Source organism: Mesoplodon densirostris, chromosome 14 (genome assembly GCF_025265405.1).
Source record: "Mesoplodon densirostris isolate mMesDen1 chromosome 14, mMesDen1 primary haplotype, whole genome shotgun sequence".
Taxonomy (NCBI): domain Eukaryota; kingdom Metazoa; phylum Chordata; class Mammalia; order Artiodactyla; family Ziphiidae; genus Mesoplodon; species Mesoplodon densirostris.
Genome location: NC_082674.1, coordinates 38,569,841 through 38,587,666, shown reverse-complemented (window position 1 = coordinate 38,587,666; position 17,826 = coordinate 38,569,841).

Genomic DNA, 17,826 nt, shown 5'->3' with positions numbered 1-17,826 from the left:
CTGCCTAGAGGCAGTGGCTCTCAGAAGCAGTGCGACAAGGACATGGTCTTGCCAGCTGATGCTAAGAGGGACCAAAGACTTAACTACATACATATAGCTCGTTAACCTGCCTCTCCCAAATCACACAATCCACATACATCCTTGCCAAAGGAGGAATCAGGTTCCCCAAGGTCATCCTAAGGATGATTGTGGAGGGTAGCTGGACCCATGGGACTTTGCCTTCTTTTCTCCACAGACACCCTTATGATGGCTTTTTGGGGCTTGTGCACTCTCAGGAAACTGATTTCTCCTCTGTGAAAATATCGAAAGCCTGGAAGAATGGAACACAACATGATTGATTCTGAATCCCTCACCCCGTTGGATACGCCCCAGGGTGGAGTTGTTACTGCTGTCACACATAATTCAGCCCTGAATGAATGAATCAATGTGTTTAAAAGAAGTTTCCAAATATATCTAAAACACTAGGTGCAGAGACTGTAATGCCAATTAACAAGGGCAATTTAGAATAGAACAGAGGTAGGAAATTAGGAACGTGAAGAGGCACTGGGATATAGTAGAAAGAGCCAGCTCTGTCAGTTACTAGTTGTATGCCTTTGGTCATTATGCCCATGTTTCAGTTTCCTCAACTCTAAAATGAAAGGAATTTGGTGAGGAAAACTTTTGAGAAATACTCACTTATGTTCTATTTTCCCTTGGGTTGAATTCACCAAGGGTTTACTCTTGCCAGCCCTCCTTGTCATACTTCTCCCTCACCAGCCCTTTCTGGCCTCCATGTTTTTTCACTGGTGATATTTTATTGTGAAAGACTGGTGGCACTTTGAAAAATATCATATGCTGTCTCCCAAATCCTTGAATATTTTCTTCTAGGTTGGAAAGGAGTATCTTTCTTCTTCAAGTACCCATATCTGATGTCGGCATTGCCCTGAGGAGCAACTTAGAGTAACACCATAGAGCTAGAGGACTGAGTCTTCGGTTAGCTTCTCTGGGGCCATGTGCTAAATAAACAAAGGAACAAAATAAAATTTAACAAATTTTTTTATGCATGTCTTTGTTGTTGTTGCCCCTGTGGTTTGATTGGTGAAGGGTACGTTTACTATGTCAGGTCTGTGCTACACTTAGAAAGGGGTAAAATACTTAGTGCAAGTAAAAACCTTGCAGGATTGGTTGCCAGCTTTTTTGATCTCTTATTTGACATGATCTCATGTGTGTGTTTCATGGTAGAAGACATATATTGCTATGTTGTTCTAAGGCCATTTTCCTCACATTGCGTGCATCTCTCTAAATATTTTAGAAGGAAAAGTGATGTATTCTTTTGTTTTGTTATTATTATTATTTGTAACTTAGAGAGCCTAAAATCTTTTCTTTTTAATGCTTTAACTGTGTTCAATGCATTGTTCATTTTTTAAAAATTTATTTTTTTGGCTGCCTCAGGTCTTAAGTTGAGGCATGCGGGATCCTTCGTTGTGGCATGGGCTCTTCATTGTGGCACACGGGCTTCTCTCTAGTTGTGACACGTGGGTTTCTCTCTAGTTGTGTGCAGGTTTTCTCTCTCTAGTTGTGGCGCGTGTGCTCCAGGGCATGTGGTCTCTGTAGTTTGTGGCACGCGGGCTCTGTCATTGAGGCGCGCGAGCTCAGTAGTTGTGGCCCACAGGCTTAGTTGCCCCGCAGCATGTAGGATCTTAGTTCCCCAACCAGGGATCGAACCCACATCTCCTGCATTGGAAGATGGATTCTTTACCACTGGACCACCAGGGAAGTCCCAGAGAGCCTATAATCTTGATTCAGTCAAAATAATCTTTGGATCCCTTTGTGTTTCATGCCAAATAGGCTTTCTCAGAACTTGGTAAACAAAGTAAAATGGTACTCAGAAATCTTCCTTTCCCATTTATCTTTCTAAATTCTCCCACATAGCTGAGGAATTGCCATTCTGAGACGTGGTGGGGAGAGGAAGGAAGAGCACCCCTCTAATTTCAGGCCTCCTAAATCTGGATTCCTTATGTTGTTCAAAGAACAAGTATTCTGACAATTCTGCAAAAAATAATGCAAATATTGTTCTCCCACTACTAAATGTGGTCATATGGTCTATCTCTTAAAGTAGAATTTATTCCTTCTTTTTTAATTAAATGAGAAATAAAAGGAAGTCATGCACAAGCTTTCAGAGCAATGACTATAATATAAAAAATGCAGTTCCAGCCAGAAAAAGAAAAGAAAAAATGTTGAAATGTGGAAATAATATGAGATCTTACTCAAGTAGATTCTTATGCTCCTTCCAAGAGCTGAAAGAATTAAGAAAAACTTTAAAGAAAGGTAGAAGAATGCAGACAATGGAGAAAAGCAGTCAAGGACAGAAAATAGTAAGTGTATAGAGTAATAAATTGGAGTCTGGGATGATTCTTAACTAAATCACTTTCAAATTGCAGTTTTCAAACTAAAAATGAGATTGAGGGACTTCCTTGGTGGTGCAGTGGTTAAGAATCTGCCTGCCAATGCAAGGGACATGGGTTCGAGCCCTGGTCCAGGAAGATCCCACATGCCACGGAGCAACAAAGCCCATGCCTCACAACTATTGAGCCTGCGCTCTAGAGCCCGTGAGCCACAACTACTGAAGCCCACATGCCTAGAGCCCATGCTCCACAACAAGAGAAGCCACTGCAATGAGAAGCCCACGCACCGCAACAAAGAGTAGCCCCCGCTCGCCGCAACTAGAGAAAGCACGCGTGCGGCAACGAAGACCCAACACAGCCAAAAATACATAAATAAATAAAGTTATTTTTTTAAAAAATGAGATTGAAAAAACTCAATGTCAGAAAACAAAATGAATTTGTAAAGAAAGCCCATTTTGAACTAAGCCTTCACAGATAAGGTCACCTCACTGGAAGGGTTGAAACAAAACAAAGTGGCACAGGTGAGGACATTAGCTAAAAAACAAACCATCATGACTTTACTACATCCACCCAATGTGCCAGATATTCTCCCAAAGGCAAGTGTCTTTCCTTATGTGGTCTACTTCCAAAAGGGATGGGATTTAGTCAACCATATTAATTCTATGTTGCTGTGTAACAAATATCCCAAAACTGAGAGCTTACAACAATATTTATTATCTTACAGTTTCTTTCTGTCAGGAATCCAGGTACAGCTTAGCTGGTTTCCCCCACTCAGGGCCTCTCACAAGACTGCAATCAAGGCATCAGCTTTTTAAAAATTGTAAAAGTAAAATATATACATACTTTTGAAAAGTATAAAAGCATATAAAGTGACAAGTGAATTCTCACCCTTTGACTCCATCCCTAGTCCCACCTCAACTTTAAAGGTAAAGAATTTAACTGTTTCTTAGATATTCTTCCAAATATTTTAAATGCAAATACAATGTGTGTCTCTGTGTGTATTTACACACAAGGGATCATAATAATATTGTTGTATACCTCTCTCTTTTAAAAACCTAACGATATATCTGGGAACCCATAGACCAGACCCATCTCATTTTTTTCTTGACTGCATAGTATTCTGTTGTATGGCTAGCTGTATCATAATTTATTCAGAGTCCCCACCTAACAGACATTCATTTCCACCACCACCATCCCCAACTTTTTGGCAATTTCAAAGAGTGATGCAATGGGCATGCCTATCTTTGCATACTTTGGTGAGTATATCTTATAGACAAATCCCTCACAGTGGAATTACTAGGACAAAGGATATGTGCATTAAAAATTTTTAAAGCCTCTTTTTATTATAAAATACAAATACAGAAAACCAAACAAAGTGAATGCAGAGCTTAATGGATTGTTATAAGTCAAGGCCCCTTTACCCATCACCCAGATTAAGAAACAGAACTTTGTCAGCAACGAAAGAAGCCCTCCATGTGCTCTGTGATCAAAACTTCCTCCCTCCCTGAAAATAACCACTATTCTTTTATAGAAATCACTTCCTTCTATTTTTTTGTAGTTTTACCACCCAAGTGGCATCCATAAACATGATAGTTTAGTTTTGTCCATTAAAAAAACTTTTGATGTATCTTTTAAATCTCTTTAAATATGCAGTTTTCCCTTCCAAACTTTTCTTTTCCATGCAGTTTCTCTGTTGAAGAACTCAGGGTTGTTGTCACATGAGCCCACAATGCTTTCCAGTGAATATCCCTTAGCTATTGTTGAACTTTCCTGTCCCCAGATCTTTCGGATACGCTGTTTCTCTTGGATTTCTCTGCTTCCTCCTGCATAGGTGCTGATAACATGCAGGTCTTCTGGCTATCCCCTTTCATTGATATTTTGATATTCATGGAGCTACTTTGTCACCTAGCTTTACTGTAAATATTTTCAAGGGTTTTGAGTTTGTTACCTAGTTACTTTGTTTTGGGAAAGGGATCTGGGGGCATTCAAAGCTATGCTACCACTTCCTCCATCTTCCCAGAATTCCCTCCTCACTTTAAAATTTGGTACATATGACCAAATTACCTGGAGGATGAGGTGCTTTCTGTGGACATTTGCTTTAAATTAATACACTTCCTATTATTAAATAGCAAAAGGAAAATAGTGAATATTCTAGGAAGAGGCTGTACGTCCTGTGCATTTTCATTCTGAACCAAAAGTCTGTGAATAGGTATCAGAGAGCTTTGTAAATAAGAGCTGGTGGGATCTTCAATTCTGTAGAATTTTTATAGAATCTTTATGGACTGCTCTGAGATGAATAAGGCAGCTGGAGGACAGGGAAGCATACTGCCTTTCAGAGGCCCAGTCAGGAGGAAGGTGCGTATGGATCCTTCCATAAGCCATAGCATCTTTGAAGCAGAAACTGAAGATCTCTGTGGGGTTATTTGTATATAAATATGTTGAAGGAGTTTATTTGGGCATCTCTCAAATCACAAGTCATGTGTCTGTGTTTTTTCAACTTTCTTCAAAAAGTAAAAGTCAGCAGGGAAGGACAGTTGGTTTTTATTATATTCTTCTATTTCAACAGGATTCTCATGAACAACATGTAGCTTCTGACAGGGACTTTCATTATGTTCTCAAAAAATTGCTTTTTTTTTGTCCTCATATTTTCTTTATGTCTATACTGTAAAATTGAGTCCAAGGTCTCTAAAATTAGCAATGGACATAGTATTGTCTACTTAACTAGTGCAGATATTTAAGAAAAAGAAAACATTCTGTATTTGACTATCTTTCCAGACTGATGTGTGGAAGGGTTCCTAGTCATTGACTAATTATATATTTTAGAATATTAGACTCAACAATCTTCTTATGCTTGGGTCAACATTTGTCCCTGTGAATTTTGTGTTCACTCCCAATACTGAAATATGATGTCACCTACTCAGTGGCCTGAGTATGTAAAGGTGAAGTTCCCACTTACATGTCCATGCAGCCCTACTGGCATTGAACCTGTCACTAGAAAACTCAGGATAAAAACTCAGTAGAGGCTTTCTTTGGGAAGTTTTGAGGACAATGATGATTCCCTAGACTAAAAGTACTTAGAGTGGACAGTTCAGTGAAAGATTAAAGACACCCTGGACAATTTTCCAATTTTAATCTGCTTTTTTAACAAAAGCCTTTCCTGAGTGAATGGATACAATGCTGACTTTTTTGAAGATACACCAATGAAACATTAAAATGCATCATTTTCTAGAACTAATTAATTCACTTAAATATATATCGCTGTCATATTTGTGTTAATTCTGCAGAGTACTAGCCCTCAAACTATCTAGAAGGTCCCAAAGGGAATATTACCTCCTAAAAACTTAAAACCCAGACACTCCATCCATTCCTCATCAATTCACCACATGATTTCTATCCATCCAACAAAAACATTCATAGAGCTAACTAAACTACCACCAGACATCTGCAGTAAGAAGTATAACCTATAGGATAGTGAGGCATTTCTCATGTAGTTATCAGAGTAAAGCCTCATCAGTTATTTACTATACATTTCCTATACACACGGCGCCATGCTAAATCATAGTCAATGTTGTGGAGTCTATTTTTAAAGTAGTTAATTATTACCTAAATGTAAGTTTCACAATTGACGTTTGTGAAGTATGAAATGTCAAAAGCTGTATTTTTAAGTATGAGGCACAGAAGATACTGTTAATTGCTAAAATTTATCTGGCCTAAGAGACCTATTTTCCCCTTGCTGCATTGGCTACACATTAGTTGGAGAGTGGGAAGTCTTCTTTTTGTTGTGTTTTCAACATATACCCAGTAGGGGAAAAAAAAAAAGATGACAAAGAACCTCTATGGGCCAGAAGAGAAAATGAAATTTAGTGAGGGAGTAGAAGTATGGTAAAGAGAAAAATCGGGATGTGTAGGCAATAAGGAGAGGGTTTGTTGATTTGTATTTTGCAGGAGAAAAGGAAGGATATGTTGGTTTTCTTTTGTTTTGCATGTTTATTTATTTTGAGCACATAGATGAGTGCTTACGTGTACACAGAAAACCAAAATCAGGGAAGAGAATGTAGCAGTAGACAAGGAGTTTTGAAGGAATGTTCTAGACAGGTGTTTGCTTCAGTAGAGGTGTTTTGTTTGTTTTTGCAGTAAGGAAATTTATATAGCAATGAAATATCTGGGTAAGAAGCATGGATTAATGACAAACTGTGGTGTGAAATACTGACCTGTTTATTATTAAAGAACTATGTAGACATCAACCTGGATATATATAGAACCGTAGTAGCCTATACCTCGAGTACTTATTGCCTTCTCTCCTGGAAACAATACATATCAATATAAACATGAAGATCTAGAAAAGTTCCAGAAAGGTCTCAGAAATGACTTGAGGACTGTTGACTTACTGAATGGGGTGAAGCACTTTGGAAAGAAGAGTGAACAGAAACATGATTAGATTTTATGAAAATACAAAGTTTATACACTGTGTAATCAGGAATGATTCACCAGATTTTCCATCACTAAAACTAAAGGGAAGAAGGAGCCATTGAACTTTGAAAGGAGTAATTTTAGAACATGTAAGAGGAAATTCTACTTTTAGTCTTTGAATTATAAATTCATCATACCAAGAAGCACTGGAGACATGAACAAAATAAATGCTATAGGAACGTAGGTAACTGCATGGATAAAGAATTCACAATGAGTTGTTAAAGGAAGCAAGAGCTGCTTAGGATGTGTCTATAATTTTGTAAAGATTATGTACTAAAGACTATTTTTATCCTTCTACAAAAACATTCCTTGGTTTGTCTACCAGAGTTGTCTTCTGAATAAACCAAACTAGATCTAACCTACTGTGACATCCAGTGCCCAGCACAGCGCCTGGTAGGAAGTAGGCTGTTGATCTTTGCTTGATTTATTAACTCTCGTTTGTACTTCAGAGAGGAATGGCCTTCAGAAAACTGATGTTGTTGACCTAATATCCTAATATTTAATTTGGATGAGGAAGTCATTTGAGCAATGCAGATAATTGTCATTAATAAATAAACAAATGGAATGAATTGCTATTAGCAATGGGATGTTAATGCATAGGATGCAAGACTGGGTTAAGATACCTGAGTTCCATTGTGGTTTCTGTGACTCCTCAAGGAGTGGTCTATTTCCTTCGATAAGTAAAATGACGCCGATAAACAAGCCTAGACCAAGACAGACAGCTGCCTTAATGGGCCAATTTGGTATTGCTTCAAACACATAATCTTAAATATGGGCTTAATATTTATTTAAAGACAGCCTGACAACCACAAGAGAAAGAGGACAGAATCTGTCTCTTCTCTATTGGCTTGAGCAATTAGTTCTGACCCAAACTTGTACCCTCTGCTCAGCAGAAGAGCTCTACAGTTGACCACACCCCACCCCTCTCTGAAGCAGGTGAGCACACTTCTGCTGTCACTTGAGTAACTCCCTTGGGAGTCTCCCTCCCCAAGCAGCTTCCTGAGAGATTCCAAATAAGCATAATTATATCTATTTTATTCCATTTCAGTATATAGATTGATTCAGTATACAGACTGAGTATACATTTCATTTATAGAATGATACCTGGAGTTCCAACCTTCATTCAACTCTTCAGATGAAACAAAAAGAAGAGAGACAAAAAATTCCGCTGAATTTAAGATTTTTACTTAAATGATTTGCAGTAGCTGTAGATGGTCACTAGATTGGCATTCCATTAGGGATTTTTGTGTTATTTCTGTATCTACATTAACTGGTCCACTGTGGGCAGAGCATGCTTAGTCAGCGCAGATGTAAATAGTGTATGGATGATCAAAAGAAGGTAACACTGGGTCACTCTCTCACTCTCCTCTTTGTTTGGCCCATGAAGGCACCTTAATGACCACCACGTTTTATTCCCACATTGACTCATGGTGAGAATCAATTCTAATTTATGAAAGGAAGTGGCATCCCTGGGAAAGGGCTGCTCATTTCATGCAAGCCAACAGCCCAGGAAGTTCAGTTTTTTGAGCCCAATCATTTAAACTATTCTGTTCTTTCAGAATAACTCAATATGCATTGTATTACATTGAGCCAATATGAAGTTGCCTACTTTCAACCATTTTTGACCTGCAAAGAGGCTAATCATAGTGAAAACTGCATTGTTTTCAGCATGACTTGGTGGAAATAACATGGAGATCAGCTTCTGGAATTCTGAATTCAAGTCTCAGTACTCTGAAACTGTAGAGGAGCCACTTAACCTCCTCCATATCACATTTGCTCATTCAGTAAATACTGAGCTTATAGTCTATGCAAGACTCTCTAGGGAACACAAGATCTGTGAAACAAATTTCTGTCTCCTTTTGACTCACAGTTTATTTGGGGAGATAAAATTCACCTGCAAAAAGCTATAATCCAAGGCAGTATATGATGGCATCAAAGTTGCCCCTCTTTTATTAACTCCATCCCAAGCAAGAAAAACTACTTCTTGCTGCTATAATCATGAGAGCAATATAGAAGCGAGGGCAGTTGAGCTTGGGCTTGAGGGATGGTGAAGTTTCATTAAGCAGAGAATTGGGGGAGGGCAGTTCAAGCAAGTGACATGCAGGAGCAAAGGTGCAGAGCCTGAAACACGATGCTATTTTGGTGTGGCTGGACAGATGGTTTATGTGGGCAGGCTGTGGGAGATAAGACTACAAACCTGTTTCTACCATGTCATGTAGTACGCAGTTTTTCACTTCAGTTGCTACACTGAATGAATGAAATAAGGAAGATTGGTAAAAAGAACCCTGGAATGGAAATCAGGACCAGACATCAGTTTTGTCACCAATTCTCTGGACTCCCTCAAACAAGTCACTGTGGAGCTGTATTGTCCTCAGCTGTCAAATGGAGGTAATTTGACTCGTTCCTACAAGGTCCTAAGAGTTACAAGGACAAAATGAACAATCAGAGGGAAAACTCTTGAAAAAGGAAAACTGCTGTGCCTTTCCCTCTAACACGAACTGCTATGGATTTAGATACTCTTGGTAACAGCAAATATGTGTACCTTCTTCCTAGAGTACTTCCTGCATGGTAATCTCATTTCTCAGTTACAAGTGAAAGAAACTGGGGGAAGAAAAGCCCAGACTGTATTCACCCCGGTCAGTCAAGAACACAACAAATTCTCTTAGATGAAGGCATGGACAGAGATGGTATAGAAATAGCTGTTCAATATCAAATGAAAGGCCTTTCACGGTACCTGGAGAGAAGCGAGGAGAGGAAGCCTCCTGGAAGTAGATCATATGGAAGAATTCATTGAGCCCCAGGAGTACAGGCTGCAAAAACCTCCTGGTGCCCTTCCAATTCCATGGCGTGCCCTTGCTCCAGCAGCTCATGATCCATGCACAGTTTACTGAGGCAGAGCAGGAAGAAGTCTTCTTTTAGTTGCCAGTGACTTACCTGGAGCCAATCTACTTTGGCAGCCAGCCACCAGGGCAGGATGGGTGTTCCTCCGTCACAGCTTCTTAAATGAGTCTTGCTCCCTTCAGCCACCTTTCCTCAGCTCATGGTTCCAGGATGGACTCTACCAGGTCAGAGTCTAAAAACAGCTCCACATTGCCCGAATGAGATCTGGCTTGACAGATTCTCCTCTGCTGACTCAAATCAGGTCAGATGCCCTCAGAGGCATCCCCTATGCAAATCCCAAGGAACGTGGCTGCTCTTGGTATTTACACTCTGTGGGTGTGAGAAGGCTACCAGGCAGACAGACCCATCCATGTGGCACTGCCACTAAAGCCGCAGGGAGGAGCAGCAATCTTCTGGGGAGTTTTCCTTGGCACCCTGGACCCAAATCATTGCCATCTGTCAGGTCAGTGACCAGATGAACTCATTTCCTCTGGTGGGATGAGTTATAGACCAAACCCCTATGGAGCAGAGCCTTAAGGAGTCCAGTTTTCATCATGGAATAGTTCCTCAGGCATCTCCTTCCTGAGCAAGCACCAGAGCTTCTACCTCAAGTGGAGCTCATGGCAACTCCAGGAAAATAAATGAGGATGGGATGGCCATGGAATTGGGGCTGGGTAGCAATGCCCTGCCCCTGTTGCTTCTGTTACCTAGGCTAACTGATTTGGGGCCTGTCTCAGGTTTCTCTGATTGGGAGAATCCCGGGCTCCCTCATCAACCTACTGTGGAGAAGCAGGAGTCACAAGGGCAGAGGTCCAACCATAGCAGGAAAGTACATAACATCATGCCGAAGAGCAATGCTGGTTACCAAGTATGAACAAGACAAGAACTAACGTTGCTCCATTTAAAGAATTACAGCAACACTTGTCTGGACCCCTTGAGAAAGTTTCTCTTAATATGCAGGTGAGCAAGAAAGATTCAGTCCAGGAAAGTTCTCCACCATGTAAGTCTTCTGGTCTGAGAAACAATATCAAAACACTCCATTTGAATCTGGAGGCAAAAATACCTATCATTTCCTTGTGTGCCTGTCACTTACATCAATATTGTTTCAGGATTGGCTGGTGCTCATGACGTGTTTCAGTTACAAGGCGGATGAGTTTCAGAAAATTATTGTTTATGGCATTTGAGAGTCTGTCAATGTTCTGGTATCATAAAAGAAGGTAAAGGTTAGTCCTGAGGTACGACTCTGAGAAGATAAGCACAGAGCCTGATGGTGAGCTATTAACAGGACTGACATTTCACAGCAGAGCTGCCATGAACGAGATCAAAATTAATTAATACATACAACAGGGAGCTGTTTGGCAGCCTAGAAAAGCCCTGTCAAGAGAGGCGAGGGTCTGAGGCTCGGGGCTGGAGATTTGCAGGCATCCAGGAGGACCAGGGTCAAGTGAGGTCTCTAAATAATGGCAATAACCATACTCTTAACTGATTCCTAAGGACAAAGCGTAAGAGTTAGGGGTGTGTGGATACATCACACTGGGGTATGCCACCACAAGTTCGGAGTATACAGATTTGTGTATTTGATTATTCATGGCTTGTTCATGTATAATGATGCATATTTAGACATTTATGTCCTGAATGTCATCACTTTCTTCCAACATGGACTAGGCTGAAAATTTTAGGAAACCTGCTTCTGCCATCATAGGTAGTTCATAGAGTTGGGAGATATATATAGAAGACATTTCCACTCCTCAAATAGGGTGACTTTCGGGGATTAGTTGGGTGTGTAAGATTTTAATTCTCTAATACTTACCCTCTGGAAATGTATCCAAAATAGCTTGACTAAAGCACAGGTCCAAAAGCAACAGACTAGACATTGGGATGGTTGGGCAGGATCTGTGCCTGGGCTTCCTCTGCTTCCTCTGTGTAAGGTTATTATTGGATTGGAAAGGGTTTTCTCTGTTAGCAACTCTTCTCCTTCCAAATAATCGCAGACTCTTCTGCTCACCCCTTCCCTGTATCCCCTCAATGTTTATGGGTTCCCTTCCCTTGCAATTGTTTATTGCATGCTGCTCTGTGATCACTCTTCTCTAGTGAAGCCAGAAGCTCCCCGGCGCTGGGACCTGCTGCCTCGTTAGCCAGGATTTCCCCACAACAGGGACCACTTCTCTTCCAACCAGCCTGGGACACTCATAGGTAGAAGCTCACTCTTCACCTCCTGTCTCCTCCCCAGGCCCCTTGGGGAGGGGGCTGCTCTTAGTTGCCTGCCCTTAGGTTGCTGGCCAAAGCACACAGTTGCAACAGGACCATAGGCAAATAGGCCTTCTTTCTGCAGTAGAAAATTCAGTCATGGCTAGAGCCGATTCACAGACCTTGGAGTCCACCGAGAATTTTTGGTGGTTCATGTAGTCTGCTCCTTCTCTCTGTTCTCTCACATGCTCTCCCTGCCCCCACCCTTCTATCTGTCTCCTGCTTATTTTCAGTAACCTAATCAGAAAGCCTTCAACATGGAAGAAAGACTTCTACATCTGCCTCGTACATTTTGCACAAAAGCAAAAAGTAAAATATACTGCAAAGACCTGGCATGGTCCTGAGTCTTTGCAGTTGGTGGCGTCATTGCCCGTGAACTGGTGAAGTTGGGAGGTTGGAGTGGGGGTGGTGGCTGGATGCCTGTTAGAGAGTTTTGGAGCGCCTTCTCTGAGCTTCACCATATCATATAGCCCCAAATTATTTGGATCCCTTCTGGGGCAACTGCTTGGCCCCCAAGTGCTTTTTGAAAAAAATGAATTGGCTGCATTTAGCAGAGTAGAGTTAGTTTATTTAATATCCTGAAAAATGATATCCAGATGCTCAACACAAAGGAGGAGGCCCTTCCCTCTAATTTCAAGCCTGCCACAGTGATCCTCAGCCTGGTCCCTCCCATCTGGACAGTTGCCCTGTGCTCTCTGGGGGTCTACCTTGGGAGACCGCCCGGGAGCTCCAACTGGCCCCAAACCCAAGGAAGGAAGGCAAACCATCTGGAATGCATTGCCCAAATTGGCTCCACACTGCCCAGGCACCCTGACAGCTTTTTGGGACTGTTAAGAGACTTGGATTTAATCCTTTAGGCTCTTCAGTCAGAGGCCTCCAGAACTCTCTTTGTCTCCTTCCAGAATTTAGATTCCACAGAGGCACAGTTAGACCTGCTAGTCACTTCCAAGTTTGGATTTCTCAGGAAAAGGATCAAGGTGTGCTCTGAGAGATACTTTCCAGCAGCTCTTGGATTAGGAACAAACGAAGGAAAGGGAATGGTTTCAGCAAGAACCTTCTCCTCGCCTCCCTTTTCATTCCCACTGCCACATCCTGACAATCTACTCCAGCCCTGATGATCGACACTTACCTGGACGCAAGAAAGAAAATTTGTCCCATTCCAGGATGCTTGGGGGAGCCTTTAAAATGGCGATCTGGCTTTCCATAGCATCTTCTCACCATGCAAGGTATGCTTGGGAGAAACAAAGGAATCAACTCTCTACAGGGGAGGGAGTGGCTAGGAAGAGGTTTGGAACTATCCTCAAATCAAATTGTAAAAAAAGGATCAAGGGTTTTAAAAACAATTTTCCCCAGAACTGTAAACCCCCATTAACTATCAATGTATCTATTGTAATTTTTTCCCTAGAGTGATAAACCAAGAATTACTAAATTTACAAAGGCTAAACATGTTTCCTACCATCTTGTCTCTACTTCTGATTTGTTTCTTCACAGACAAGAAAAAGATAATTTCACCCAAGCCCCTGACCCTGGGAACACAAATTCCAAGTTAATTGGATCCAAATTTAAGAGACTCTAGAGTGTCTCATATCAGGCCAGCTCTCTCAAATGGTGAGCGTGTAATGACAATGAATCCCAGAATAACCGGCACAGTCATCTAAGAGTTGCCTTCAAAGCCTCCAGTATGTTTGGCAAACAGGGGGTCTGTTTCATGTCCCTGCCTAAGTCTACCCGCGGTTGTTTCTGTGTCAAGGACTCCTCCCTGCTTCTCCCAGACCCACTTTTAGCTTCTGCTCACCCCTCTAGTGTTGGCCACCTGGAACTAGCAGATTCCAGCCTAGAGTCGAGATCCAGTGCTGCCAGCCACACGTGAGTCTCAGCAGAGGCGCGTGGAGCAGAGCACGTTTCTCTATACTGTCTTGCTCTCTCACCCTTCATGTCTCCACCACGAAAGTTGAACAGGTGTATCCAGATGTTTAGCAGGGAAGAGGTCATATTGTCCCACAGCAGACAAATTAATATTGAACAGCAGGGCTTCCCTGGTGGCGCAGTGGTTGAGAATCCGCCTGCCAAAGCAGGGGACACGGGTTCGATTCCTCGTCCGGGAAGATGCCACATGCCGCGGAGCAACTAAGCCGTGCATCACAACTACTGAGCCTGTGCTCTAGAGCCCGTGAGCCACAACTACTGAGCCCGCGTGCTGCAACTACTGAAGCCTGCGTGCCTAGAGCCCATGCTCTGCAATGAGAGAAACCCCCGCAATGAGAAGCCCGCATACTGCAATGAAGAGTAGCCCCCGCTTGCTGCAACTAGAGAAAGCCTGGGCGCAGCAACGAAGACCCAACACAGCCAAAAATAATTAAACAAAATAAATAAATTAAAAAAAAATTGAACAGCAGAAGTCCTCTGGTCATGCCACACAGGGAATCTCTTATTGGCTCCTTTCCCCCTAGGTTACAGCATCCTGCTGTGTCACTCAAACTACTCCAACTTTCTCCAGGGTCCTCTCTTTTGTATTCTCTCCATCACCTCCAGTATCCACCAATTCCTTATGCAGAATAATTTAGCCAACTCTTTGTCTGCTTTCAGACCATGCCTTTGGAGCATCACTTCCAAATGAAAAGAGGCCTCCAAGGTACCATCGTGGATGGGTCAGTGTGTCCCTTCCCCACACTGGGGAAAACCCACTCGAAGCACCTGTCCTCTTTAGGACATCTTTGTGCTGGATCTCACTGGGAAAACCAAGGAATATGGCTAGGGTGAGATGGGTTTGGGGAACTGACCCAATGTAGAAGCTGGCCCATGATAGGTAGACAAGCATCCCAAGCTTGATGAAAATCTCAGCAATGATTTATACCAGGCCAAGCCTGGGATTTCCAATCTGGCAGGCAGAGCACAGCCCTGGGGAATTCAAGAGACAATTAGTGCTCAGAAGACCTCTGGGTGGGCAAACACCATGTAGGAGGTTTGCCCATGGGCTGTAGGACCCAGTCACCAGGTTTGGGAATAGGCCAACAGTCCAGCCCAGGAAGAAGACCAACAGAAACATAGTCCCCCAATGCTGGATGGTCATTCAGAGTGGAGCTCCAGCCTCAGAAGGGGACTTAGTTGCTAAGCAGGATAAAAGACTTAAATGTCAGACATCATGGTCAAAGCTCTGGTGAACATGGAGGATGTAGGAAGAGCTGTAACTCGGGGCCAATATGCATGACCAATGGTCACTGCAGAGGCCTCAGATCTCCACTCATTTACCCGTGAGGCTATGACGGGAATGAGTAGACACCAGCCTTTAGGAGTAGACACCAGGCTTTGGGAACAGGACCTGTTTCTTAGTCCTACTGGATGGTGGAGTGAGTGGGCTGGGCTGGGCTATTTATGTACTGAGACAGCAGGACCAGTGACGTTGGGCTGGGGAGGGCAGCAGAAGAGGAAACAATGTGGAGACTGGTAATCTTCAGCCATAAAGGAAAACATGGTTATCATTAGAATGGTACCTCCCTGGCACTCTGACCATGCACCAGCCTGAAATGGTGGGGAAAGCACCAGATTAGGAGTCGGGAGTCTCTATTCTAGTCCGACTTTAGCTAATAATCAGTTGTGGGCCCTTAAACACATACGTTTATTAATTGTTGGGCTTTGGTTTCCTCATCTGTGATCTGGACGTTGGGCTAAATCAGTGGTTTTCAAAGTGTGGTCCTCAGACTGGCAGCATCAGTGTCACCCAGAAGCTTAAGAGAAATGCAAATTCTCAGGCCCCACCCAGAACTACTGAGTCAGAAACACTGGGGGTGGGAGACTTCCCTGGTGGTGCAATGGTTAAGGGTCCGCCTGCCAATGCAGGGGACACAGGTTCAAGCCCTGGTCAGGGAAGATCCCACATGCTGCGAAGCAATTAAGCCCGTGCGCCACACCTACTGAGCCTGCGCTTTAGAGTCTGCGAGTCACAACTACTGAGCCCATGTGCCACAACAACTGAAGCCCACACGCCTAGAGCCCGTGCTCCACAACGAGAAGCCACTGCAATGAAAAGCCCATGCACTGCAACGAAGAGTAGCCCCCACTCGACGCACCTACAAAATGCCTGAGTGCAGCAACGAAGACCCAACACAGCCAAATAAATAAACAAATAAATAAATTTATTTTTAAAAAAAAAGAAACACTGAGGGCGGCACCTAGCAATCAGTGTTTAACAAGCCCTAGGTGATTCTGATGTACAACAAAATTTGAGATGCCCTGGGCTAAATAGTTTCTAAGGCCCTGAATGCTCAGATGCCTTTGGATCTGTTAGGAGAGATGAAATCAGTCTCTCTGTTTCTCTCTCTCTCTCACACACACACACAAAACACAAGCCACATATAACTTGGCCAGTAAAATACCACTCTTTGGATCCTGTAGTTAAAAGCTTCATGAGCAGGTCTTCACTACATGTTCCAGAAACCCAGCCTACATCCTTTTTCTCTTCAGCCTGTCACTAAAATCAGAGCCTGCCTCTGAAATGGATACATTAGTGTTCTAGTCAGCAGGTGGCAAATTATAGCATAAATTCTTGTCTCCTCTACCTCCTGCCCAATTAGCCAGAGAGAAGATAGGAAGATTTACTCTTTTCCACAAACAAGGTCACAACCTGGAGTCAATAGAAGCCAGTTTCCAGCCTAGCACTCCTGAGGCTGCTGCAGCGGATTGGCTAAGAGGCAGGTGGATCTGCCTGGTAGCAGGGATTTAATAGGCAAAGCAGCATAGGGAGGAGAACCAGCAAGGAAGAATAGCTGTGCTAAGCCTGTTGCCTTCTACTTAAAAAAATTTATAGGTCTATTTATAACCTGTCTTGCTCCACAAAGGATTTGAGGTGCTGCCTTCTTGTTAGAAAACGCTTGTTACCAATACCTGGAACCTGATACCGTGGGCTTCCTGGCCTGTAGCAGAGGGCCAGGTCTTATTCATACAGTCTCTGTGGAGTGTATGATGGCTGCTTCAGGCAGCCTGTTCTAGAATACCCGTCTTCCTGCTCATCCCCTTCCTTCTGCCTGCTTCCACAGAGAAAATGTTGTCACCACAATCCTGTTTCTTTTTGTTTTTAAACTGCATAACTTGACACCTGGCTTTAGTCAAATAAACAATATCACTAGGAAATGTTTAAAAGCCTGGCTTGAGGAGTGGCTCTGGAAAGTCTATACACAGAATTCTTCAGCTTCCCTCAGTGGTCTGTTCCTCATAGGAGCACACCGACAGGAAAATCATCAGTTGGATATGCACTCTGAGTTGATTTGGGTTGGGGTAGGCAGGATTTAAATAAATTACTACATGGTAAGTTCCTGGAAGAGAGGCAGGCCCATAGCAAATGCTCAGTGCTGTCTAAACAAACAATCAAACAAACAAAAATACCAGTAAATGGACATGGACTTGTACCAGAACCATCTATTCTTTTTGGAAGAAAACAGGTGGGTGTTATGGGTTCAGCTAGGTTTGTCTCCTTGTGATATTAGTTGATCCCTATGAGTCTGAATCCCCAACTCTGGCCTCTTTTCCCATTTTCACTTATAGCCTTCTTGGCCTAGAACAGTATTCAACAATTAAGTCACTCCTAGTTTTTCTCTTTTTTCAGAATAAATAATTCCAGTTCATTAATAAACCTCCCCAAAGGCAGAGGTTTAGTACCTTTATGATATCCCTGGGCCACTGGGTTAATAAAAATAAGCAGAGACAGCCTCATATCACTTTTTGACATTGGCTGAGCTTCCCCACACTGGGTGATCTTGTTCTGGCTCCCAGAGGCCTTGGCTCCTGGATTTCAAATATGACCTGGTCACTGGCACCACCTTTCATCACCTACTCTGCCCCAAGTGGTCCT